The sequence below is a fragment of the Carcharhinus amblyrhynchos genome, chromosome 5 (assembly GCF_965287045.1).
Source record: "Carcharhinus amblyrhynchos chromosome 5, sCarAmb.v2.hapA, whole genome shotgun sequence".
Taxonomy (NCBI): Eukaryota; Metazoa; Chordata; class Chondrichthyes; order Carcharhiniformes; family Carcharhinidae; genus Carcharhinus; species Carcharhinus amblyrhynchos.
In genome coordinates, this window is record NC_137328.1 from 48,943,919 (window position 1) to 48,969,580 (window position 25,662).

Here is a 25,662-nt window from a genome sequence, read left to right on the forward strand (position 1 = left end):
CTGGCACTGTGAGGTGGCAGTGCTAAACGCTATGCGGACCATAATGTTGGTATGCCAACCATTCACACACTTGCAGAATCTTATCCCACATCCCCAGGTGTGTGTTGTTTCTCCTCCCTGTTGAGTGTGCTTGGCCCTGGTGAAAGGCAGGGTTTTTAATAAAAAAAGCCTCTTGGTGGTGCTGTCCCAAGTGAGACCAGCCAAGGCGCTGCTGGCCCTCTCTGAGGGAGGAGGGGACTGGCTGCTGGGGCTCCTCCTTCCCCACCCCCCTCATTATTCGCCCTTTCGGTTTTTCTTTCTTTCCTCTGGCAGGCGGCGGAGCTTTTTTTTTCAGTCTTCTCCGAGGAAAGCCCCGAGTCGCCATCTTCCTGTTTTGGAGCAATGCTTTGAGGCTGAAGCGGATTTTGGGAGAGAAGAGGCCAGGCAGAGAGTGAGAGGCAGAGTGGGGTGAAGCGCTGTGTGCTGGCACAGTGAGTGAGTGAGACAGGGGGGCTGTGCAGCTCAGCAGCGCTCTGTGCCCCACACACAGCGCACGGTCAAGGCAAGGCTGACTGAGGTGTGTCAACTTCACCCTCTCCCTTACCGAGGGGCTTTCATTTAATATCTATCTATCTCTACCCTCTCTGCTCCCGCCGGCTGAACGATATGGGAGGGATTCCCATTCACTTCTGCAGAGAGGGCTTCTTGACATGAATGGCTTTTCAATTTTAATATCAGCATGAAGGGGCTTTGATGTGATTTCTGCAATCCACCGCGGTGACATTGCTAAGCATTAACAATTTACTATTCCGCGTACTGAGATTATTTGCATGTTTGCCAGTGTTTGATTTAAGTGTCTCTTTCCTTCACCAGGTTAATGTATTTATTTATTGTGTATGTGTGTGTGAAGTGGGTTCAGGGGCTGAGGGGAGGTGATGGCATTCGTCCTGAAATGCTGCTCTGTGGAGTGGAAGAGGTATTTCTGGTTTGCATCCTGTAACTGTTATGTGAAGCTGATGAATGGGTGTACTGCAGAGATGTATGAGGAGGGTGTATAGTGTCTGCAGCGATGTGTGGCTCAGGGATCAGCCCTGCTTTCACAGCGCTGTTAGCCTGGAGGCTCAGAGATTTTGCGGCAAATCTCAGTCCATACTGCATCCCTCAGTCCTGGGACAGGAGACTTCTCCTTAATATAAAAAGACCACTGGCTGCACACAGAAAAATTCTCAATCTTTCATTTGAAGTCACATTTAAGGCAGCCTTTGACAGAGCATGATTTGGTTTTGTCTCAATGTATTTATTCAGTGTGTAAATTCAATGGCTTTCACCCACTTGTTCAAAATGGTTTGTTGTAATCTTCAGACTGATGCGGGTTTGGTGATTTGGTTACTGATCACACCGGGGTATTAGGAGGAATCTTTTCTCTCCAGTCTTTTATTGTACAGTAGTTGACAGGTGACCCATTCCCAAATTCCACAGTAACTCGGAACATGCTGCTGGTGACAGAGATAAGCTCTGATTTTCCGGTCACTGCTTCCTATTATCACTACACCTGCTTTATTATCACGACCATGTATTATTTCTTCCCTCCCCGCCATCCCCCCCACACTTGAGCTTCCTCTACCACTGTCTGTACCTATCCCTGTTAAGCAACATTTCACACTGACAGTAATTCCCTGTTTACACTAGGGACCATTTAAATCTCTACTCTCTCATTGTTAAAAGTGGGTCTTAATGCATGTTCGCACATTCCCCTATCTATCAATCTCTTGTAAGGGCAGTTTCTCTAACCAGTCAGAATGTAGTTGAATGGCTCTTAAACTCTGTTTAATGCCTCCATTCTCCCGAATGTTTGCTGCTTGACTTGGAATGTGAGCTTTTAGATATTTTATTCAAGATTTGGTTTTTTTTTTAAATGTATAAATGCCACTGTAATCGGTACTAAAAATCCAATCCAATGACAATAATGAAACACTGACATGAAGGTAGAATGAATGCAAAACATGAATAAAGATCCTGGCCAGAGGAAAAAGTTGCTGAAAAATCCAGTTTAAATATTATAACCACTGCTGCTGTTCTGGGCCAGTGTTTGTATAGAGGGAGAAAAAGAATCATGCACCCCGCCACCCCCCTTCCAATTTCCCTCTTGCCAATTAATTTTCCCAATCTTAGCAGTGGGGAATATAAAAGAAGGTTGGCGACATTTTGCTGTCTGTATCACATGAAGATGTAGCTACCCTACGTCAAATGTCTTCAGTTTCTTAGTCTAGGTGTTTCCAGAGAACCATTTATCAGGTGTGATTAAGCTTGGAATAAAAACAAAGTGCGGGAAACATTCAGCCAGTCTGGCAGCATCTGTGGAGAGAGAAACATAAAATCCTGACAGTGCAGGAGGAGGCTATTCAGCCCATCGAGTCTGCACCACTATAATCCCACCCCAGGTCCTATTTATTCCAGCAATCCCAAATATTTACCCTGCTAATCCCCCTGACAGTAGGGTCAATATGGCCATTCAACCTAACCAGCTCATCTTTGGACTGTGGGAGGAAACTGGAGCACCCGGAGGAAACCACTTCCCTGGTGCTATGAAGCAGCAGTACTAACCATTGTGCCACCGTGCCACAGGGTCAATGTTTGAAGTCCAATATAACTGTGGATTTTGGGAAAGAGAGGAGGAGGTTGGAGACAGTGGAAGGAAGATCTCCAGAGGAGGAGGGCATTGCCAGCCCTGGAAACAATGACTTGATGGGTTCAGCTCAGGGGTCATGATCCAGGGGGAGAGGGTTTAAGGTAGGAAGAAGTGTATGAGAATTGGCACTCAGCCTCAACAAGGTAGAGGTTGTTATTCCAGACAACAATATCATATCAGCTAGTTTGGTAACAAAGTCAGGATGAGACTTGAGTGAATGGAATGCAGCAAGTTCAGGAGGAGACAAGTTAAGTGGCTGATATCACACTGACAGTGGATAAGAGGCCAGAGGGAGGGGTCCAGGTGGAGGAAGAATGCTGGAGACAGGTGAAAAGGTTCTTGGAGCAGCATGAAGGAGGATTTCTGCCCAAAGACATGAACATGGAGATGAAGACAACAGTAGAAGAGATCAGAATTGTCCAAGGAGATAAAGTGGAGCCCCATACCTTAGCAGGGATTTCAGTGTCAGAGCAGATAGGGGCAGGTCAGAGGGTATTGTGAATACATGTCAAGAGCTGGGATTAGAAGAAGCAATGGGGTCAGAAGGGAGGAAGGACTGGGCGAGAGGTTCATCGGTACCAATAAGTTGTTGGAGCTCGTGTTCCTTAACGTTTGCAAGTAAGAGAGTTAATTTTTAAGGTATTGAATGAGACGAAGAATGAAATGAAACTGTGGACAAGGACAGATAGGGTGGGTTGGTGCTGAGAGAGAGTTTGAGTGTGTACACTTGGCAGACATGGCACTACGTGTGAATCTCAGGATGTGTGGCAGTGAATTAAACTAGAAACAAAATGGATGAAGGAAATCTGAAACAAAAACAAAGTGCTGGAAAAACCCAGCACGCCACTCAGCTTCTGTGGAAAAGTAAACAGAGTTAATACTAAAGGTCGATGTGACTTCTTTGGAACTCATTCAGCTTGGGGTGCTTTCCATTGATGTGCTGCTGTTAGTATTTCAAGAAGTTAAGGGTCCAATTTTGGAAGAATTTGGTCTCTTAAAGAATTGCGAAGTTTTAATAATTTTTTTTGGGTTGTTGCCCACAAATATGGAAATGTTGTATATTTACAGCTTGGAGAAGCCCTTTAGGTCTTCTGCTGACCTAAAAAGTGAGCCTAATTTTACCTTCCTGTTTTTGGCTTGTAACCTTGGTAACAGCACTTCAACAGCAACTGCTTCCAAGACTTTTAAAATGTGATGAAGGTATTTTTTGCCTCTACCACCCATTCAGACAGCGAGTTCCAGACCCCTACCACTCACTGGCTGAAAATATTCCCCTAAATCCCCCCTTTAATCCTTCTATCAATTATTTTAAATCTGTGCCCCCTGGTTATTGATTTCTCTCTAAATAGCTCCTTCATATCTACTTTATCTAAACCTCTCACAATTTTATACAACTCAATTAAATCTCTCCTCGGCCTCTTCTGTTCCAAGGAAAACATCCCCTGCCTATCCAACCTTTCTCTGTAGCCAAAGTTCTCTATTGCAAACAACTTCCTTGTAAAGTACCTTGTCTAAATTGTGCACTGAGTCAGAAATAGATGGATCTTAACCTTGACTAGAGGCACTTAGTTAGAGCAACATCCAACCCATTTTTAAGACCAGCTTTTCCAATGTTCAACCTGGGACAAGATTTTCCAGCCGTGCTCACCCCAAAGCTGGAAAATCCCTCCTGTGGCCAACAGATCTTTGCGTGGCCCATGTCGTACCTGCCACAATACCTGTGGCAGGCAGAATGAGAAAATCCTGCCCTTAGAGAGTATTTGGGGAATCTGGGATCAAGAGGGCGCAGTTTAAAACACTCCTTAAAATCTGATTCATTGCCCAATCTTTTGTCCTGTTCTAATATTAGCTTTCTTCTTTGGATCAGTGTTAGGTTTTGTCTGATTGATGCTCTTATGAAGCACCTGGCAGTCCGTAGATGCAAATTGTTGTTGGAAATTAGCTGTTTTTCAGTGGTGTTAACATCTAAGGATCTGTTTATTCAATATAAACATTGCATTTTAATTCTCATAGTTTTTTTTACGTTTTAAAGTTTATTTATTAGTGCCACAAGTAGATTTACATTAACATTGCAGTGAAGTTACTGTAAAAATCCCCAAGTCGCCACATTCCGATGCCTGTTTGGGTACACTGAAGGAGAATTTAGCATGGCCAATACACCTAACCAGCACATCTTCCGGACTGTGGGAGGAAACTGGTGCATCCTGAGGAAACCCATGCAGACACGGAGAGAATGTGCAGACTCTACACAGACAATGACCCAAGCCGGGAATTGAACCCGGCTCCCTGGTGCTGTGAGGCAGCAGAGCTAATCGCTGTGCCACAGTGCTGACCCAATACAAGTTCCTGACAGTGACTCTGCATCAGTGAAGTTGCAAGGTTGGACCAACTTAATGACTATATTCACAAACATTTTACGCATCTGTGTTTGTTGTTTCTCCATAATTATGTATACAAGGCCAAGATGTTCTTTCTGACTTTACAGTTGATTCAGGGATGCAGTTATCTCTTTGATCAGATTTTTAAATTAGATAGGATCACTGCTTCCCAAACTTCTTCCCAGAGTCACCCCATTTTAATGTCTCAGATTTTAATGTGACTCCCCACAATCATTAGAGAGCATGTGTGACCCCATGATTACTAGAGAGTACAACAACAAAACCAAAATGCCAGCTGAAGGTGAAAGTATTTACCATTAAAGCTTAAGGTCATAGGAAGTAGGAGCAGGAGTAGACCATTCGGTCCATCAAGCCTACACTGCCCTTCACTAAGATCAAGGCTGATATGATTTTGCTTATCACCACTGTCTGTTTGTCTCCCATAACCCTGGACCCCCTTGTCAATCAAAAATCTGTTCAACTCCACCTTGTACATATTCAATGACCTAACCTCCTCTGGTTTCTGCGGAAGTGAATTCCAGAAACTATAAACTTCTGAAGAAATTCTTCCTCATCTTGGTCCTAAATGAGAGACACCTTAATTTAAACTATGCTCTTTAGACCTAGATCTCCCCCATAAGAGGAAACACCCTCTAAACATTTAGCCTGTCACACTCCCTTAAAATCGTATATAAGAACATAAGAAATAGGAGCAGGAGTAGGCCAACTAGCCCTTCGAGCCTGCCCCGCCATTCAATAAGATCATGGCTGATCTGTCGTGGCTCAGTTCCACATTCCCGCCCTCTCCCCATAACCCTTAATCCCCTCTCTCATCAAAAACCCATCAACCCGCGTCTTAAAAATATTTAGCGAGGCAGCCTCCACCACTTCAACGGGCAGAGAATTCCAGAGATTCACCACCCTTTGAGTGAAGAAGTTCCTCCTCAACTCTGTTCTAAACCGCCCCCCCTTTATCTTGAGGCTATGCCCTCTAGTCCTACTATCCTTTCTGAGTGGGAAGAGTCTCTCCACCTCTATCCTATCCATCCCATTCATCATCCTATACGTCTCAATGAGGTCTCCCCTCATTCTTCTAAACTCTAACGAGTACAAGCCTAATCTATTCAGCCTCTCCTCATAGCTCAACCCCCTCAACTCCGGCATCAGCCTAGTAAACCTCCTCTGCACTCCCTCCAAGGCCAAAATATCCTTGCGTAAGTACGGCGCCCAAAACTGCACACAGTACTCCAGCTGCGGCCTCACCAATGCCCTATACAGCCGCAGCAAGACCTCCCTACTTTTATATTCAGTCCCCCTCGCGATGAAGGCCAGCATCCCATTCGCCTTCCTGACCACCTGCCAGCTGGGTTTTTGCGACTCATGCACAAGGACCCCGAGGTCCCTCTGCACCATCGCCTGCTGCAGTTTTTCTCCACGTAAGTAATACTCCTTCCTACCATTGTTCCTACCAAAGTGGACCACCTCGCACTTGCCAACATTAAATTCCATTTGCCATTTCCTGGCCCATTCGCCCAGCCTATCTAGATCCTTCTGTAGACTCTCCACACCCTCCGCGCAATTTGCCTTTCCACCAATTTTGGTGTCATCAGCAAATTTCGACACCATACACTCGGTTCCCTCCTCCAGATCATCTATATAAATGGTAAATAGCTGAGGCCCCAGCACCGACCCCTGGGGCACTCCACTAGTCACCAACCGCCAATCCGAATAGCACCCATTGACCCCCACTCTCTGCCTCCTATTTGACAACCAATCCTCTATCCACGCTAACACCCTACCCCCAACTCCATGTCCCCTGACCTTCTGCAATAACCTCTTGTGAGGTACCTTGTCAAACGCCTTCTGAAAATCCAGAAAGACCACATCCACCGGCTCTCCTCTATCCACCGCCCTAGACACATCCTCATAGAACTCCAATAAATTTTGTTTCAATAAGCTCACCCCTCACTCTTCTAAACTCTAATGAGACTGGCCCAACCTGTTCAACCTTTTCTCATAAGACAAACCTCTTCATTTCAGATATTAGCCTCGTGAATCTTCTCTGAACTGTTTCTAATGCGAGTATATCCCTCCTTAAGTAAGGAGACCAAAACTATAGAATATCCCAGTGTAGTGGTTTCACCAATTTTCTGTGCAGTTGGAATAATAATTCCCCACTTTTATACTTTACCTTCCCTGCAGTAAAGGCCAACATTCCATTTGTCTCCTTACTTGTATGCTGCACTTGTCTGCTAATGTTTTTTGGTTCACATGCAAAAACACTCAGATCCTGCTGTACCACAGCATCCTTCGGTCACCCTCCACTAAAATAATATTCAACTTTTCTTCCTGCTAAAATGAATAACCTCACATATTACTATATTTACCAATTTTTTGCCCGCTCACTTACCTGTCTATATCCTGTATCCTCCTCACAACTTGTTTTCCCACCTATCTTTACATCGTCAGCAAATCTGGCTACAGTACAGCTAATTCTGTTCATCCTTTAGGGTGCAGATGTGCCATGATACGATTATTAAGTACTGATTACATATGCAGGATTAAGTGGCATAGAGCGGGCTAGAATTACAAATGACATATTTTTAATTTCTCGGAGGCCAATTACTTGTTTGCACTTAGTAAAGTGACACTTCAGTACCCAATTTGTGAAGATTTTGACAAAATACCAGATCTAGCAGTAGAGTTTATTGGGTACAATGTTTCACTGAAACATCCTGAAAAATGGAACGTTAAACTCAATAAGCATTCTAATTCTCTATCGCATGTCAGCTGTGGCTCAGTGGGTAGCACTGTCACATCTAAGTCACCTGCTTCTAAGATTCAATTTCCCATCCAAGGCTTGAGCGCTAACATTAAGTCTAACACTCCAGTATCCATGGAGTACTGCACTGTTGGATGTGCCCGTCTCTCAGATGAGACGTTAAACTGAGGCCCCATCTGCCTGCTCAGGTGGATGTAAAAAAAATCCCTTGGCGCTGCTTCGAAGAGAAAGAGGGAAATTATTCCTGGTGTCTAGTCAATACTTATCCTTCCATCAGCATCACAGAAGCATATTATCTATTCATTACCACACTCATGTTAGGGGCAGTTGTGTGCAAATTGACTGCCATATTACAGCAGTGACTAAATTTCAAAAGTACTCTAGTGGCTGTACACGGTTTTGAGATATCCGATGATTGGGGAAAGCATTACATAAATGTTAGGAGCAGGATTTTCCAGTCCTTTTCCCGAGTGATGATGCACAATTGAATAAAGCGATGCCACTTTAATGTGAAAGATTTACAAGTGAAGTTTGGCTTTGAAAAGACTCCCATGTCACCTGTGTACTTTCAACAAGCCTTATTGCAGTGGGCGGGAAAGTTGTGCCCAGATTTAGAGCCTCTCTTTGACCAGGAGGCTTGACCGGTCAACTGACAGCGGGCTTCACCACTGAAAAACATCCCTTGCCGTGTGATCGTAATATATCTTCCCTGCACATCACCAGCACTTTAGATGTTAATTGCAATCACATGGGGAACAGTGAAAATCAAAAGTATTCAAGTGGTGCACATTTCCAATTAAGTGGTCAAGAAAGGCATGTTATTGTCAAAATCCTCACCCACCCACCCCACCACACCCCTGCCAATTATAGCTAACTGAAATCAGTGATCATATGGTCTCAAAATGGTGTCAGTAGACTTAGCGTCCATTAATGCTGACAATTTGTTTGCTGCTGTTTAGAAAAGTGCCTTCCCTGGGGTGACCAGACTAAGGCTTCTTGCTCATGGAAATTGTGTCCCATGCCATACTGCAACTTTGGGGTATACATGGATGGGGCATGGTTTAAGGCAGTTGCTGTAGGCTGTAAGTTTTTTAATGTTATTCCTTTGCCAGCCTAACATCCTCCTTCCTCCAGTGGTCTGCACCAGGACAGCTGTTTTGAGCCCATAGCTTACGATTCCCATTTAAAGGAAACCCCGAGCTCAGAATTGCTCCTACCCTAATTCCACTGTGATGGGCAGGCAGTTACCAGCCTGGATGTCAAAATCTATCTGACACTCTGTAAGCTTCCCTTCTTCCTGAACAGGCTCAGTCTCCACCAAGGTCCACAGAGCAACATGGTTAAAATTGGGTCACTCGGTAATTGGAGAGTAAGGTTGCCAAGTGCCCAGGACTGGCCTGGTATCTCCACAAATTGAAGGTCAAGCTCCAGGACACTGTTCTGTGCTCCCTGGAGAAAAGGAATTGGGACAATCAAAAAGATTTTTCTTGAACATTTCTCTTTACTGGATACAAAAAGATTGAAAATGAGGAGGAAAAAAGCGGCTGTTTGGCTGAAGTCAAACATCCTCAAATTGGGCAATGAGTCCTTTTGCTTTCCAATTGGTTAGGAAGGCAGTATGTTACAAGGATGAATATGTTGGCTGACTAATGGCTGGAGCATTGGGGGCCAGTGATGTGATAAAACCTCCAGGAACACACTTAATTACAGTTAACAACCTATTGGAGAGTCACAGGGCACAGCCTCCGTTCTCTCCATTCAGTACAGCTTCATTACTATGGCGTTCTAATTTCTTTGGGTATTTTAATAGTGTTTAACAGAGAACCTGGGCAAATGATAGTGTGTTACTGGCTTGTATTTAGTACCAAATTCAGTTGTGTAGCCTAAATAGGAATGCACTGGGTTTAAATTCAGACCAGGAGCTGAAGTATTTTAGTCAGAACCAGCATCCAAGAATAAATTCACACCTTTTAGATTGTACATTATGATCCCAAACAGCTGTAAGTTCCAAATTGATTCACATTCGCAGCTGAAGCAGAACACAGGGCTGAAGATTATCCTCTGTCATCTGTGAAACATTTCTTGCATAAATGTTAGTGAGATCGGCATGTTCCACACGCTGAGAAAACGCTCGACAGTCTTAAGTGAACTGGAACGTGCAATTGCTTTCACTTTTAGAAGAGTTTGGACTGATTTGAAAATTGTAGAAGAATTGTGGTTATCTTAATTGCAGCCAATTAATTAGTAACAGGGCGAACACATCAACATTTCATGCTTGTGTCAGGTCGTGACATTGGGTAAGAGCACTCTGTAAAATGTGGAAATAGAAACAAGTTAGGTGTACAGCAAACTGAAACAACCATCCCCCACCCCCCCCACAAAAAATATAACTGGGGATTTGCAATACTTACTAGAAATAAAAAAAATCACATCTTTGTTTAAATTTTAACCTGATTAATCCTTTTAAATTGCAGGATGTCAATGCGGCAGTGGTGGGGTGGGTATTGACAGTAATGAAAATTGCGATTATTTTGTGCCAAAATGGAATAATCGGTAAATGTCAGCAAATGAAGCAAAGTGTTGTGAAATAATGGAAGGTAAAGATGAGTGTTATGCAAATTATGGAGTTCCCCCCAATTACATAGGAAATTCCTAAAACACACCTACTACCATTCCTTGTTTAGCCTTTTCATTCCTGTTGAATTAAATATCTAATATCCTGGGGTTGTTACAGAATCACACAGCACACAGAAGTTTTTCTGCCCATTGTGCCTGTGCTGGCTCTTTTGAGATGGCTACTAACTAAACCAAGCCCACTGCCCTTTCACAATAGCCCTGCAAATTTCCCCTTTTTTGTGTCTAAGCAATAAATAATAGCAGTGACTTTATAAGTCTCTCAGAGGGTGCCTGATCAGACGGATCCTCATTCTTCCCACCCATAAGTTCAGACGGAGGCCCCTAGATTTTACAGGGCTGTCTTCCCGTGTGGAGAAGGGCACCCTGCTGCAGATAGAATGGCAATAACAACAGGAATTGGCCCTTAAGTGGCCAAGTCCAAACCAGATTGGGCCATCCTTGACCTTTCCTACTGCTGAGAGAATTCCACGGTGCCAGGAAGGTGATGGGCCCACATCCCCCTCACTCCCTCCTGATTCTAAACGTGCCCTCCCTGCCTTGCAGCCCATTCCTGAGGACCACGTTAAATTCTGCACACAGTTCCAAGGATGTCAGCTGCGACCTGGAGCCCTATCTGTGTGACTGTCCTTCATTTGTGAACTGGCTAGGGAGCATTAATGGGCTGTTTGACCACAGAAGGCATAACAGCCAAGCCCAATCCTGTTCTCTCTCTGTCATCACCAGGAGCTGAAATCCTGTTGTATTCCCTCCTGAATAAAATTGCAGCACCTGCGCCACTGCCTTGGTTGAATGAAGTCCATATAGAGCAAAGTTAAACCTGCAATCTTTCTGGTCTGCATGGTTAAGTATTGTGCCAATAAAGTCACTGAACTATCCAGGCATTAAACCAGTTTTTAAACTAACATGTACACTTGGTCCTCTGTTACAAAGTTTTTGGGAGGTATTGTAGGTATAAATTGAGAAACAGTAAGAAGTCTCACAATACCAGGTTAAAATCCAACAGGTTTATTTTGAATCACGTGCTTTTGGAGCGCTGCTCCTTCACCAAGTGATTGGGACCCACTCTGAAAGCTCGTGATTCCAAATAAACCTGTTGGACTTTAACCTGGTGTTGTTAGACTTCTTACTGTGCCCACCCCAGTCCAACGCCGGCATCTCCACATCATAAGTTGAGAATGGCGGTTTGTACGTTGTCGCTGTGTTAACAAAAAAGCTAAAAGCCCCAAAGCGGCAGTAATTTTCCAGCTGTTGACACCGACGGGGGGAAAATTCTCCAGTCTTGCCTTGGGTTTCCAGTAAGTTTTTAAACTCCTGTTGTAAACCTCACTGACGAGGTGTCACATGATATGACTATTCAATGAGGGGGACAAATTGCGGGGAAGCATTATAATGATATTATTAAAATTTAAAGGGCAGGAACATTGTTACGTCATGGGAAAACTGCATGGAACACCAAGAAACAAGGTCTCACTGGTAAGAATCTTGTTTCCTGACTGTCACAAGATTTTGGGTCCATTTCAGCTTTATGCTGACGGCTAACGTGGGCTCAAAATCACCCCCCTTGTGTCAGCAAGTTTCACATTCCGACCACACTCTGTGTAAAGAGGGCTCTCCTGAATTCTTTATTGAATTTATTTGTGACTATTCAATATTTAAGGAAAAGATATTGACATAGTAGTAATGCCACTGAACAGTGATACAGGGTTAATGCTTTGAGGTCAAATCCCAAGAGGGCAGCTAGTTTTAGTAATGGTGACTTTGACAACTATTATCTATTATTGTAAAAATCCATCTGGTTCACCAATGTTCTTTAGGGAAGGAAATCTGCCATCTTTACCTGGACTGGACTCATGGGACTCCAGACACACAACAATGTGGTTGACTTTTAACTGCCCTCTGAAATGGCCTAGCAAACCTTTCAGTTCAAGGGCAATTAGAGATGGGCAACAAATGCAGTCTCTGCCAGCGATGCCTGCATTCCACAAAAGGATAGAAATTATGATCTCTACTCCTGGCGGCCCTCTAACCTACGTATCCTGGGACTGTAAGGGGCAATTTAGCATGGCCAAGATCAGTATTCTGCCTTTGAAGAACAGTATTATTGGTTCAGTCTTTTGTTGAGAATGTTGTTTGGCATTAAATTTAGAATTAAATGACAGGTATAATCAAGACCCTGCAAATGTTGAGGACAGTGTTGTTCGTGCTTTGACATTACAGTTTCTGTTGGTTAGCTATTGTTCTTAAGACATTTTCAGAGATGGTCTACTTTCAGCCTTTGGCTATCAGTGCTGACAAGATGGTTTCCCAGTTTGCTATCTGCTTTATTTATTTTCCCAAGTGAAAGGGAACAACTATGAGGAACAAGCAGATGGAGAATCCCTGTCTTACATATAAAAAAAACGCAAGCCACCTAGCCTGCTGATCATGACCATGTGTGCACACGTAAAGAGGTAGAGCCTGATTAAAGCCGGAAATGACTGTTTGTGTGACTGATAGCCAAGATTAAACCTGTCCAATTATTCAGCAGGGACAAGGAAATGGTTCAAGCGAGAAGTTTCCAGAAAACTAACGTATTCAACATGAGATGGGGGAAATCCAATGCTTTACAGGAAGAATTACTGCCCGCAGAATATCAGTTATCAAAGTCACTGTTTTGGCAGGCATGTGTGAAGTGCTTTGTGAAAGTAATGCATGTTGGAGAAATGCCATTAGACAGCAGTTTGTGTCGATCAGGAAGTTATAAACTACATGTTACATTGAACTGATGGCAGCATCCGATCTGACCATAACTGCACCTTGATTGTGACACCGTCACCGTTTACAGGAGGTTTGGCTATAAGTGGAGAAAATACATCACATTTCTCTAAAGTTGTTTCGTCCATCGTGAATATTTCACATGCTCCAACATTTCTGTCAGTGTTTTTGAAAATGTGGTTTGGACATGCTGCAACCACACAAGATTCAGACTTGTTACATACCTGAAAAGCGAGGTGCTTTGAAATTAATTATAAAATTAGAAAGAGCTGTTTTGAAAGAACTGAAGGGTAAATTTGCAAACTGCATTGAAGTTCAGCGAGAAGTGTTCCTGAAATGTTGACCATCAGATGGAGAATTTTTAAATAGTACCTTTTGATCTTTGGAGACCTCACATCCCTTTAAAGAGTATCTGGATGAGTACTTGGCATGTTATAACATTCAAGGGTATGGGCTAAGGGCTGGCAAGTGGAATTAGTTGGGCAGGTCAGGGCATTTCATGCGTCAGTGCAGACGCGATGGGCCGAAGAACCTCATCTGCATTGTAGTATTCTGTGAATCAGCGTTGGAATTTGTTTGTGGATTAGGTGGTGAGGTGATTTCTCACACAGCCTGTTGTTTCTGGGAGCCACACAGATGCAATGATAACTGCCAACATTTTTGACAGCTGGAAAGCCTCCAAACAAAACCAGTTTAATATATTCGACTCCCAACAGATGCGTGTCCACAACAAAACAAATCTGGTCATTATTTGTCATTAAGTGGCATAATAATTAAGCGAAACTGTTGAAATCGTACCATTGAACTGGGCTAGGAATGATGAAAAGAAAAATTGAAAATGTTTGACCTGTGAAGTAAAGGCAGAAATGCTGGAAAGCCGTGGGGATGGTGGGTATTGTGGGGAGGGGAAGGCCTGGTTAAAGTTTCTATATTTTAGAAGTCAAAATGAGTCTTTTTCACCAGCCTAGTGGGGGCACAGAGTGAAGGAAATGCGCACATGCTGGCTTGGCTGCCAATTCTCCACCCACCCCACCTCATTAACTCCAATGGAGAGGAAATTTGGATGGAGTCTGTAACGGGCAGACAGTCCACAACAAAGGTGAACAAAAAAAGTCTGCAAAAAAGACTAAATTACTCAATGGTGGATATGTGGGTGTTCCTGGCAAGGCTGGCATTGGTTGCCCATTCTAAATCTCCCTTTTGAATGTAGTGGTGAACTGCCTTTTTAAACCTCATGCAGTCCATGTGGCATGGGTACACGACAGTGCTGTTAGAAAAGGCACACCAGAATGTTAACCCAGCAACAGTGAAGGATTGTGGAAGAAAATTAAATACTGTTGCTGATGGGCTGCTCTATCTCTATCAGGCTGGTGCTTTAGTATTTGCTGTGAGGAAGGGTTTAAATAGATGAATCCTACAATCATTGAGTTGTTGAGAAAGTTTTTAATCAGCTCATTTGTCCTTTGTAAATCTACAGCGCCTATTGATGGGGAGATAATTTCCCCCACTTGAGCTACCCGCCTCAGTTATGAAAACCCTGACCCTAAAGTCATTATGAGCTAGAAGGAGTCCATTTGGCCTATTGAACCTATTGGCTCTCCATAGAGCAATCCAGTCAGCCCCATTCCCCTGCTCTATTCCTGTAGCTCTGCAAGTTTACTTCCTTCAAGTGCCCATCCAATTTCCTGTGGAAATCAATGATCGTGTCCAGTTCCAACACCTTCATAAACAGTGAGTTCCAACCATTAACTCTTTGTTGTTGGGTAAAGTTCTTGTCCAAAATCTTACTCCTTGTGCCACCAGGTAATGGGAATTGCTTTCCTTTTGTCTATCTGATCTAAACCTGAAATAATCTTGTTCACCTCGATCAAATTTCCTACCAATCTCCTTTGCTCCAAGGAGAACACTCCCAGTCTCTCCAATCTAACTTTACAGCAGAAATCCCTCATCATTGGAAACAGCTTGGTAAGCTTCTTTGTATCTCCTCAAGGATTCTTAAGTCCTTTTTAAAGCGTGGTGACCAGAACTGGAAGTGATACTCTAGTTGTGGCATTTCCAGAGCTTACGAAAGGTTCAGCTTCACCTCTGACTGGTGCACATTTTACTGAGTGCTGATATTAGAATTGCTGAATTGTAATGTTGTCACTTATAGCCAGACACGTTGTGGCAGTTTTCATTTCCATGTGGAATTACCCAATAAAACACCCATACAAATGAATCTTCGTGTTCACCACCCTTATCACGTGATGCTTTTTAATCTTTTTAACTAAATAACCCAATTCAGTGTCATATCTTTACTGTTCACCAGAGATAAGATAGATACTCAACATCATTTCCCAAAGGTAGGGGAGTCTGAAACTAGAGAGCATGGTTTTAAGGTGAGAGGGGAGAGATACAAAAGGGTCCAGAGAGGCAGTTTTTCATTCAGAGGGTGGTGAGTGTCAGAAATGAGCTTCCAGAGGCAGGTACAATTTTCTTTTTTAAAAATCATTTTGACAGTCACATAGGTAAGATTGGTATAGAAGGCTGTGGGCCAAACGCAGGCAATTGGGACTAGCTTAGTGGTGAAAACTGGATGGCATAGACAAGTTGGGCCGAAGGGCCTGTTTCCATGTTGTGAACCTCTATGACTCTATAAGGTTGCTTTCAAGTCTTCCACACTAATAGGAAAATTAATATTCATATTGTCATAGCTCAAAAGGTTACAAAGTTCACTTTTTATCGTATTTTATATTTTCTTAACAAAAGTTCAAATTTCAAAGTTAAAATTAATATTTCACTAAAGTCCTGCACTTAACCATTACAGGCATGGAATGCACTCCAATGGAAAGGAAATTTAGATGGAGTCTATAATGGGCAGACAGTCCACAATAAAGGTGAACAAAAAATCTGCAAAAACTCTAAATTACCCAGTGGCGGATATGTGGGTGTTCCTGGCAAGGCTGGCATTGGTTCCCCACTGCGAATGTAGTGATAAATTGTCTTTTTAAACCTCATGCAGCCCATGTGGCATGGATACATGACAGTGCTGTTAGAAAAGGCGCACCAGGATGTTAACCCAGCAACAGTGAAGGATCGTGAAAGAAAATTAAATAATGTTGCTGATGGCTAGTCTATCTCTTTCAGTATACTTCTGTAACATTTACTGATTCATTTTAATACTACTTCTGCCATTTAACTATTACCTATTTTCCATTCAAACATCCAGTTATTTTTGTCTTTCAATGCTCCTTTTCATTTGCTTTTCTTGGGATATTGCCCACCTGTAATATCATAAAGAGTCCACACCTGAGCAGTTAACTTGTCTGTTCTCTCCATAGACTCTGGTTGGCCTGCTTGGTGTTTCCAGAATTTTCAGTGTTTGATTTCAGTATCTGCAGTTTTATTTTCCTTTCCTGTCGCTTGAGAGTAATGAGATTAGACAGCCATCAGCAACATTTCAGCATGTTGTATCCTGTACTAATTATTCAGTCATCATTTTGCTAATATAAGAACATAAGAAATAGGAGCAGGAGTAGGCCATCTAGCCCTTCGAGCCTGCCCCGCCATTCAATAAGATCATGGCTGATCTGTTGTGACTCAGTTCCACTTTCCCGCCCTCTCCCCATAACCCTTAATCCCCTCTCTTATCAAAAACCCATCAACCCGCTTCTTAAAAATATTTAGCGAGGCAGCCTCCACCACTTCAACGGGCAGAGAATTCCAGAGATTCACCACCCTTTGAGTGAAGAAGTTCCTCCTCAACTCCGTTCTAAACCGCCTCCCCCTTTATCTTGAGGCTGTGCCCCCTAGTCCTACTGTCTTTTTTGAGCGGGAAGAGTCTCTCCACCTCTATCCTATCCATCCCATTCATCATCTTATACGTCTCAATGAGATCTCCCCTCATTCTTCTAAACTCTAGCGAGTACAAGCCTAGTTTATTCAGCCTCTCCTCATAGCTCAACCCCCTCAACTCCGGTATCAGCCTAGTAAACCTCCTCTGCACTCCCTCCAGGGCCAAAATATCCTTGCGCAGGTGCGGCGCCCAAAACTGCACACAGTACTCCAGCTGCGGCCTTACCAATGCCCTATACATCTAATAGACATCTAAGAATTGGGCTCTTGCCTCTTCCTGCTGCTAATTCAGCATGCTGTGATCAGAATTTGTCCTATCTCTCGACTACTTTCTCTCTCGACCACTTTCTCTCTCTCCTTTACGACCACTTTGTGTCTCTTTGTCACTCTCTCCCTTTCTCAGCTACTTTCCATTTTCCCCGTGTTATGGGCTGTTTTGGTGTACGCTTGTCATCATTTTGTCTTGTTTCTTATCCAGCTCTTCTTTCTGGTTGATAATCGTAATGGCCACTTTTTGTACATGTTGCCGTTGCTGGGGGAGCTGGTGGGGTGGGTGGGGAGGCCTTTGCATGTCGCTGGTCAGCAGACATGTAAAGGATGACCAGGCAGACCGTGTAGGAGTCCTTCCAGTGTATTTTGTTCTCCAGCGAGTGTTTAGTTCTGAATACTGGCGAGAGTGACATATCCTGAGAATAGCATAGATTTGGACAATTTTATAGATTTAGCTGGGTCGTGCCAGTGTTATAGCTCAACTGGAACAGCTTGGCTAGCAGAGAGGCTTGTCCTGGAGTACAAGCCTTCAACACTAAAGTCAGGTTGTTGATCCAGTACAGTATCTTGAGCTGTTTCTTAATATCATGTGTGGTAAATCAAATTGGCTGAAGACTGACATCTGTGGTGTTGGGGACCTGCACAGCAGGCCAAGTTGGATCATCCACTTACCACACCTGGCTGAATATGATTGAAAATACTCCAGTCTTGTCTTTTGCATTGATATGCTGGGATCCCTCATCATTGATATTTGTGGAACCTCCTCCTGTGAGTTGTTTAACTGTCCACCATTATTCATGATTGAATGCGACAGAACTGGCGAGCTTTTATCTGATTTTTTTTGGATTGCTTAGCTCCGTCTATCATTTTCTGCTTCCACTGTTTGGCATACAAGTACTCCTTTGATGTAGTTTCAGCAAGTTGGGATCTCATTTTTAGGTATGCCTGGTGCTGTTCCTTAATTGCTGCCCTGTAGTATTCATTGAACCTCCGTGGTAGTGCCATAGAACATGACAAAATGCAGATGCTGGAATCTGAAACCAAAAGAGAAAATGCTGGAAAAGCTTTGACAAAGAGCCACCTGGACTCAAAACGTCGGCTTTTCTCTCTCCTTCCAGATGCTGCAAGACGTGCTGAAATTTTCCAGCATTTTCTCTTTTGACCATAAAACATGATGGTAGTTATCCCCATTGTGAAGACAGGACTTTGCCTCTGCAAGGATTGAATGGTTGTCAACCCTGCCAATACTGCCATAGATAATTTATGACCGATAGATTGAGGAGGTCAAGGAAAAGTAGGTTTTTCCTGTTGTGTTGGTTCCCTCACTACCTGCTGCAGGCCCAATCTGGCTGATATGCCCTCCAATACTCTTGTCAGCTCAGTCAGTAATGGTGCTACTGTTGGGCATTGCAAGCCCTTGTATTTTTTTTGTGACAACCCAATAACCTCACAGCAATATTACTAGCTAGTTTTTAATTCCAGATTTCTGAATTGAATTTGTGGGACTGTGTCTCTAGAGTGTTAAGCCTGGATCTTTGGATTACTAGTCCAACACCATAACCACTATGTCACCATTCCTATAAATTAATTTTGCCATTGGGGATGCCCTGGAAGATTTGAAGACTAAATCTATTTACAGTTAAGAAACAGTAAAGGTACCAGTATACTCATGGGTGTATTCTATAGGCCAGTAACCAGTGTGAAAGGTTTGGAAGAACAAATTTACAGGAAATTACAGAAGGTGCAAAAACTAGAGTAGCGATAATGGTAGACTTTGATATCCTAATATTGACTGGGATAGGAATAGTGTTCTGGGCAGAGAGGAGGAACAGTGATTCAGGTATTTTTTCTATATCCAATTGCTTTTGGCTTAGCAAGGAAGGAATATTTGCTGGATCTTGTTCTGAGAAAGAGGTAGGTCACGTGGAGCAAGGGCAGTTGGGGAACTTTTAGGGAACAGTGATCATAAGATTTAGGTTAGTCATTTGAAAGGGGCAAGGAACAATACCAGACAGGAGGAGGACAAATTTTAGTGGAGCAAAGGCAGACCTGTCCCAGATAAACCAAAGTCAAAGTTTGGCAGGCAAAAGTGTAGCAGAACAATGCAATCTCTTTCAAAGAGGAGATGATTCAAGTACAGTCGAGCAATATTCCAAAAAGGGGAAGGTGGGGCAAAAAAGCCAGAACTTCCTGGATGATAAAAGAGTTTGAGATTAAGATGAAGCAGAAAAAGAGTGCCCAGATGACACGTCATGTTAATAATTCAGGTGAGAACCAAGCTAAATACAGAATACTCAGAGGAGTGGAAAAAATCTAATAAGAGGGGCAAAATGAGAATAAGAGAAGAAACTGAAGGTAATACAAAAGGAAATCCAAAAGTCTTCTATAAGCATATACTAAATACTAATGCGGATGGGGTAGGCTGTTTAGGGACCATCTGTTACTCTGTATGGGGATGAGGGCATAGCTGACAGACTAAACAAATCCATTCTGCTGAGGAAGATGTCAAAGTCATAGTTTAAATAAGGGAAGCAATTCAGATAAGGGATAGTCTAAAACTTGATTTAAAAAGAGGTATCAGAAAGGCTGGCTGTATTAAAAGTGATAAGTTACCAAGGCCAGATGGGATTCCATCAAGGATGCTCAGGGAAGTAAGGATGGAAATTGCAGTGAGACTGGCCATAATCTTTTATCCTTCTTGGATAGTTAGGGTTAGTGCCAGAGGGCTGGAGAATTGCAAATTTAACTCCCTTGTTCAAAATGTTTCAGAAAAACCCATCAGCTAGAGGCCAGTCACTTTAACCTTGGTGATGGGAAAACTTTTAAGATTATAAATTGAGACAAAATCAACAGTCATTTGGACCATTTGGAGTAATTGGAGCAAGCCAGCGTGGATTTGTTAAAGACAAATTATCTTTAATTAACTATAGTGAGTGTTTTGATAAGAAAACAGAAGCAATTAATGATGGTAATATTGTTGATGTGGTGTACACGACTTCCAAAAGGCATTGATTACATTGTCATCTAATAGACTTGACAGCAAAGTTGAATCTCACGGAGTAAAAGGGACAGTGGGTGCCTGGATGCAAAGTTGGTTGAGTGACAGGATAGAGAGTTGGGGGTGAATGGTGTTTTTCAGACGCAGGGAGGTACACAGTGGAGTTTCCCAAGAGTTGGGACTGGAGACCGCTGCTTTTTTGATTTCTATTAATGATCTAGACTTGGTGTGCAGACACTTTCAAAATTTGCACATGAGATAAAACTTGGAAGGATTTTGAACTGCACAAAGGATAGTGATAGATTTCAAGAAGTCAGACAGGTTGGTGGGATGGCAGATAAAATGTAATGTAGAAAAGCGTGAAGTGGTACATTTTGGTTCGAGGAATGAGGAAAGGCAATACAAAAATAGGGCACAGCTCTCAGAATAGAGATCTATGGATATACGTGCACAAATTATTCAAAGTGGCAGGATAGGTTGAGAAAGTGGTCAAACAGGCATAAGACTTTGTAAATAGAGGCATGGTGTACACAAGCAAGGATGTTAGAATCAACCTTTATAAAACACTGGTCTGGCGTTCACTGGAATATTGAGTCCAATTCTGCGCACTGCACTTTTGAAAGAATGTGAAAGCTTGAGAGAAGGCACAGGTGAGATTTGTGAGATGGTTTCAGGGAGGAAAAGCTACAGTTATGTGAACAGGGGAGGCATGGTGGCATAGTGGTTAGCACTGCTGCCTCACAGCGCCAGGGACTTGGGTTTGATTCCCGACTTGGGTCGCTGTCAGTGGTCTGCATGCTCTCCCCGTGTCTGCATGAGTTTCCCCCAAGTGCTCCAGTTCCCTCCCAAAGTCCAAAAGACTTGCCGGTTAAGTGCATGCTCATGCTAAATTCTCCCTCAGTGTAGACCGACAGGTGCCGGAGTATGGCGACTAGGGGATTTTCACAGTAACTTCATTGCAGTGTTAATGTAAGCCTACGAGTAACACTAATAAAAAAGCTTAAACAGTTGGAGAAGCTGAAGCTGTTTGCTCTCAAGAAGAGGTTGGCAGGAGATTTGATAGAAGTTTTCAAGGTCATGCAGGATCTGGACAAAGTAGATAGAGAGAAACTGTTCTCCTTGGCGGAAAGGTCAAGAACAAGAGGGTACCAATTTGAACAACTGGCAACATGAGAAAAATGAGTATGTGGTTAGGATCTGGAAGACGCTACCTAAAGAGTGTGGAAAAGGGAGTTTCAGTTCTGGTTTGTCAAAAGGGTAAGAATCTAATAGATTCATAGAATCCTACAGTGCAGATAGAGGCCCTTCGGCCCATCGAGTCTGCACCGACCACAATCCCACCCAGGCCCTACCCCCATATCCCTACATATTTTACTCACTATTCCCTCTAACCTACGCATCTCAGGACACTAAGGGGTAATTTAGCATGGCCACTCAACCTAACCCGCACATCTTTGGACTGTGGGAGGAAACCGGAGCACCCGGAGGAAACCCACGCAGACGCATGGAGAATGTACAAACTCCACACAGGCAGTGACCCGAGCCCAGGTCCCTGGAGCTGTGAAGCCACAGTGCTAACCACTGTGCTACCATGCCACCCAAATGAGAGAAAGATTTTCAAGGATATGGGGAAAAGGTTGGTGAGTGGGACTAGCGGACTTGTTCTTTCAGAGAGATGGCCCAGTCATGACAGGTCGAATACCTCCTTTGGTGATTATTCATGACTAAATATCCCAAAGCACTTTACAGCCAATGAAATATTTTTAAACTGTAGCCGCCATTGCAGTGTAGGAAATGCAGCAGCCACTTGGTACACAACTAGCTCCTAGAAATAGCAACGTCTATCTTTGGCACAGTGATTAGTTTTGCTGCCTCACAGTGCCAGGGACCTGGGTTCGATTCCAGCCTTGGGTGACTATCTGTGTAGAGTTTGCACCTTTTCCCCATGTCTGCAGGGGTTTCCTCCCACTTTCCAATGATGTGCAGGTTCGGTGGATTGGCCATGCTAAATTGCCCCTTAACGTCCAAAGATGTGTTGGTTAGTTGGATTATCCGTGGTAAATGCATGGGATTGCAGTGATAGGGCAGCAGGGAACGCTGAGGCAGTGTCCTGTTTCAGATTCGGTACAGACTTGATGGGCCAGATGGCCTCTCTCTGCACTGTATGGTTCCACTATTTATATAATGTCGATTGAGTAACAAGTGTTAATCAGGACTCCAGAGGTTAGCTCCCCTTTGCTTTTGAGAAGGCAGATAAGGCCTCAGTTTAAAGTCTCACCCGAAAGACAACATTTCTAACAGTACAGCCTATCCTGAGTGCTACACTGGAGTGCTTACCTTGTTATCCATGCTCAGGTCCAGGGATGGAATTTGACCCCACAACCTCTGACTAAGGGGCGAAAGTCCTACCACATGAGTCACAGCTGACGCATGATATGATATAGATATGGTGGTTCCCTTGAATTGTATCATGTTAATGACACAGCTGTAATGGAAGGTAGCTGATTGGTTTCTGTGTTCCAGAAGCCAGGCAGGCTGGGAAATTATCAGATATGTGGCATGGACAATCCACTGGGTCCAGCAGATGTTGCAATATGTATACAGTCAAATCGGAGGAGACGATTGCAACTAAAATTTCATGTCCCATGTCTGCATTAAATTTGAGTGTACTTTATAGTCATAATGTCACAGCAGTTGTATCTCATTACTGATTTTGCTAGAATGTAATGAGCAGAAAGGTCTTCTGTGATATGCTTAAAGAAAGAAAAGAGCAATATCAAATGAAAATCACAAAAGATATGTGAAAACAACTAAACCAGTCCGCAAAAACAATTTATTTTTTATAAAAAAGTGTGCAAACAAATGGAATTGAAACATTTTTCCACTGCCATTTTGAACCCTGGGTATGAGAGTTTTTAGGGTACTAATAACACAAGAAGGTATGTTGACAAAATGTGATGAAATTTAGCCTGGGCTACATTGTCTGTTCAGATGAAGGCATGTTATAGTTACAATCATACCCGTGAATGACTATTTGTAAGCAGTGTGTTAAGCGAACTCACAGTTTATATTAAGGCCCAAGGTTCATGATTACAGACACATTCTGGTGCTTGGTGGGGGTTATGATTGGCTAGGCTGTCTATTTATAGAGCATGTCCATTGTGAAAGTCACAGCAACACCAGTACCCCCTCCTCTCCCCCCCCCCCCCCCCCCCCATCCTCCTGTCCTCCCACCCTCCCCTCCCTCTGAGACATTCTTGCAGCCAGAAATCTCAGGGAAACAAATCTTAGTAATAGTTGAAAGTAACCATAATTAATTTTTTAATGAAATGTCAGAACAAAACAAAGTAAAACATAAACTCATAAATATTTTCTCAAATAACTTTCCTTAAAGGAATAGCTATTTTATTTCTTAAGAACAGAAGTAGGCTGTTCAGCTCATCAAGTTTGCTCTGCCATTCAATGAGATCATGACTACCTGATGTCTTAATCCTCAACTCCACCTTATCCCCATAACCCTCGATTCCTTTACTGATTAAAATATCTATCTATCTCAGCCTTGAATGACCCAGCTTCTATCACCCTCTCTGGTAAAGAATTCCATAGAGTCGCCACCCTCCGAAAAAAGAAATTCTTCCTCATCTTTGTCCCTTACTCTGAGATTATACCTTCCGGTCCTACCTGTCTCAGCATCCACCCCGTCAAGCCCCCTGAGAATCCTATCTTCAAGGGAATATTAAGAACAGCAACATCAACACATCAATGTAAACTGGAGATACTTGAAGGAACTGCACTATTCAGGTTTAAAGGGAGTTGCTGAATTAAAATCTTGAATTCGAACATATATGTACTTCCAGCTAACATTTTTCATTACACCACCAATACTAATAACATAGAATGGCAATGTATGCTTTCATTAGTTGCTCGAATCATGAAATTCTCCAGCCACCAACACTCTACTATACAAACTGCAGCCATTCACGAAGGGAACCCATTAACTTGATCTCAAGAGCATCTAGGGATGGACAATAAATACTGGTCTTATTCGTCATTTCCGTGTCTCAAAAGTTATTTTTTTTTAATTCCTGATTGCTAAGCAGCTAAGTGCGGATGTAATCTGTTTGTGTAGCCATTCAGCTTGATATCAAACACATCACAGTCATCTTAAAGTAATGTTTCACAAGTCTGGCTTTGAGCATCTTACAATGTGGCTCACTGAGACTTTGAAGATCCTTTTGTAGTTCAGTGCATGCTCTATGGCACCCAAAGAGATATTAAAAAGAAGCAGGTGGAGGAGAGTTGTAGCTGCGAATAACCAAGAGCCAAACGTGATACAAACAAAGAGACTAGAAGAAGATCCTGCTGAATCACCTTTGCAGGCAAAAGAGTTCAGTGACAGATTTTCATTTAATCAGACCTGACAAGGTCAGACCTTAAAAGGTAGTCAATGCCTGATCGGGAACATTAATGCCTCAACACTTGCTGCTAAAAACACCCTTCCACCATCACTCATGTGATGGGTGTAGTATGAGCAGCAGCCATCATCTGCCCAGTTGTGCTTTTGAGTACCGAGGAGTTCCCAGCCTCTGTCCAGCAAACCAACAGCTCTTGGTGGGCAGGACAATTGCCCTCCAGCTTCTTGATTCTGGGGGAATGCCCACCATGGTCCTGTTAAGAGCCTGAGTGATGTGGCAGCTTTCATGAAGCGAGGCAACGCAGGGGTCTCACCAGCAGCCGAGACTCCTGCCACCTCCCTAAAATTTCACTCTGCACCCTTCAGAAGTACTTAATTGGATGTTGTTAGTAGCTGCAATATTCATAGTTATAAAGTGCATTAGAACATCTTGAGGTCATGAAAGCTGTAATGCAAGCTCTCTCTTCCTTCACTCATTTATGTCCTGCTGGACCTTTTGTACCCACCCTGATGAAATGGATGTAGTTGTGATGGTGTTGGCTAAGGTTGGAGTGGGTGTATTGATGTGCAGATTCAAGGGATGTCACTTGAATCTCTCATTTGAAAGAGGCAGAGTGTTCTATTTCAGAAAACTCGATTGTGAAGGATAGAACTGCAGCCAATCTTTATAGGCTTTAATAAACTTATTTTCAGAGATATACGTGACAGTCCTAGACCCTTTAACAAAACCATCACAGTTTCAGTCTGTTTCTATTTCCAGCAGCACAAGTGCTGTTAATACCCAGCACCTGCGTGCACTTAAACACAAGTAATATATAATTAATAAGAATTGTTGGATGGTGACAAAAAGCACCATTTTAAAAAGCACTTGGATATCTAATTGCGAGTGCCGTATTGTTTTGCTGTAATGTGAATGAGTAATGGGAT

At 43.0% G+C, this 25,662-nt stretch overlaps 1 protein-coding gene across 2 annotated transcripts in view; it reads left to right on the forward strand.

The window, feature by feature from the left end:
• Nucleotides 1-276: 276 nt before the first annotated feature.
• The window catches only part of cdc42se2 (CDC42 small effector 2), a 179,583-nt gene continuing 154,197 nt past the window's right edge, over nucleotides 277-25,662 (forward strand). The window contains exon 1 of one of the 2 annotated variants that reach the window (XM_080189667.1): nucleotides 277-556. The gene's annotated coding sequence lies outside the window, so the exon portion shown is untranslated. Of the gene's footprint in view, nucleotides 557-16,074; nucleotides 16,096-25,662 lie in introns of those variants that run through there. The other variant, XM_080189668.1, reaches the window with a different exon arrangement.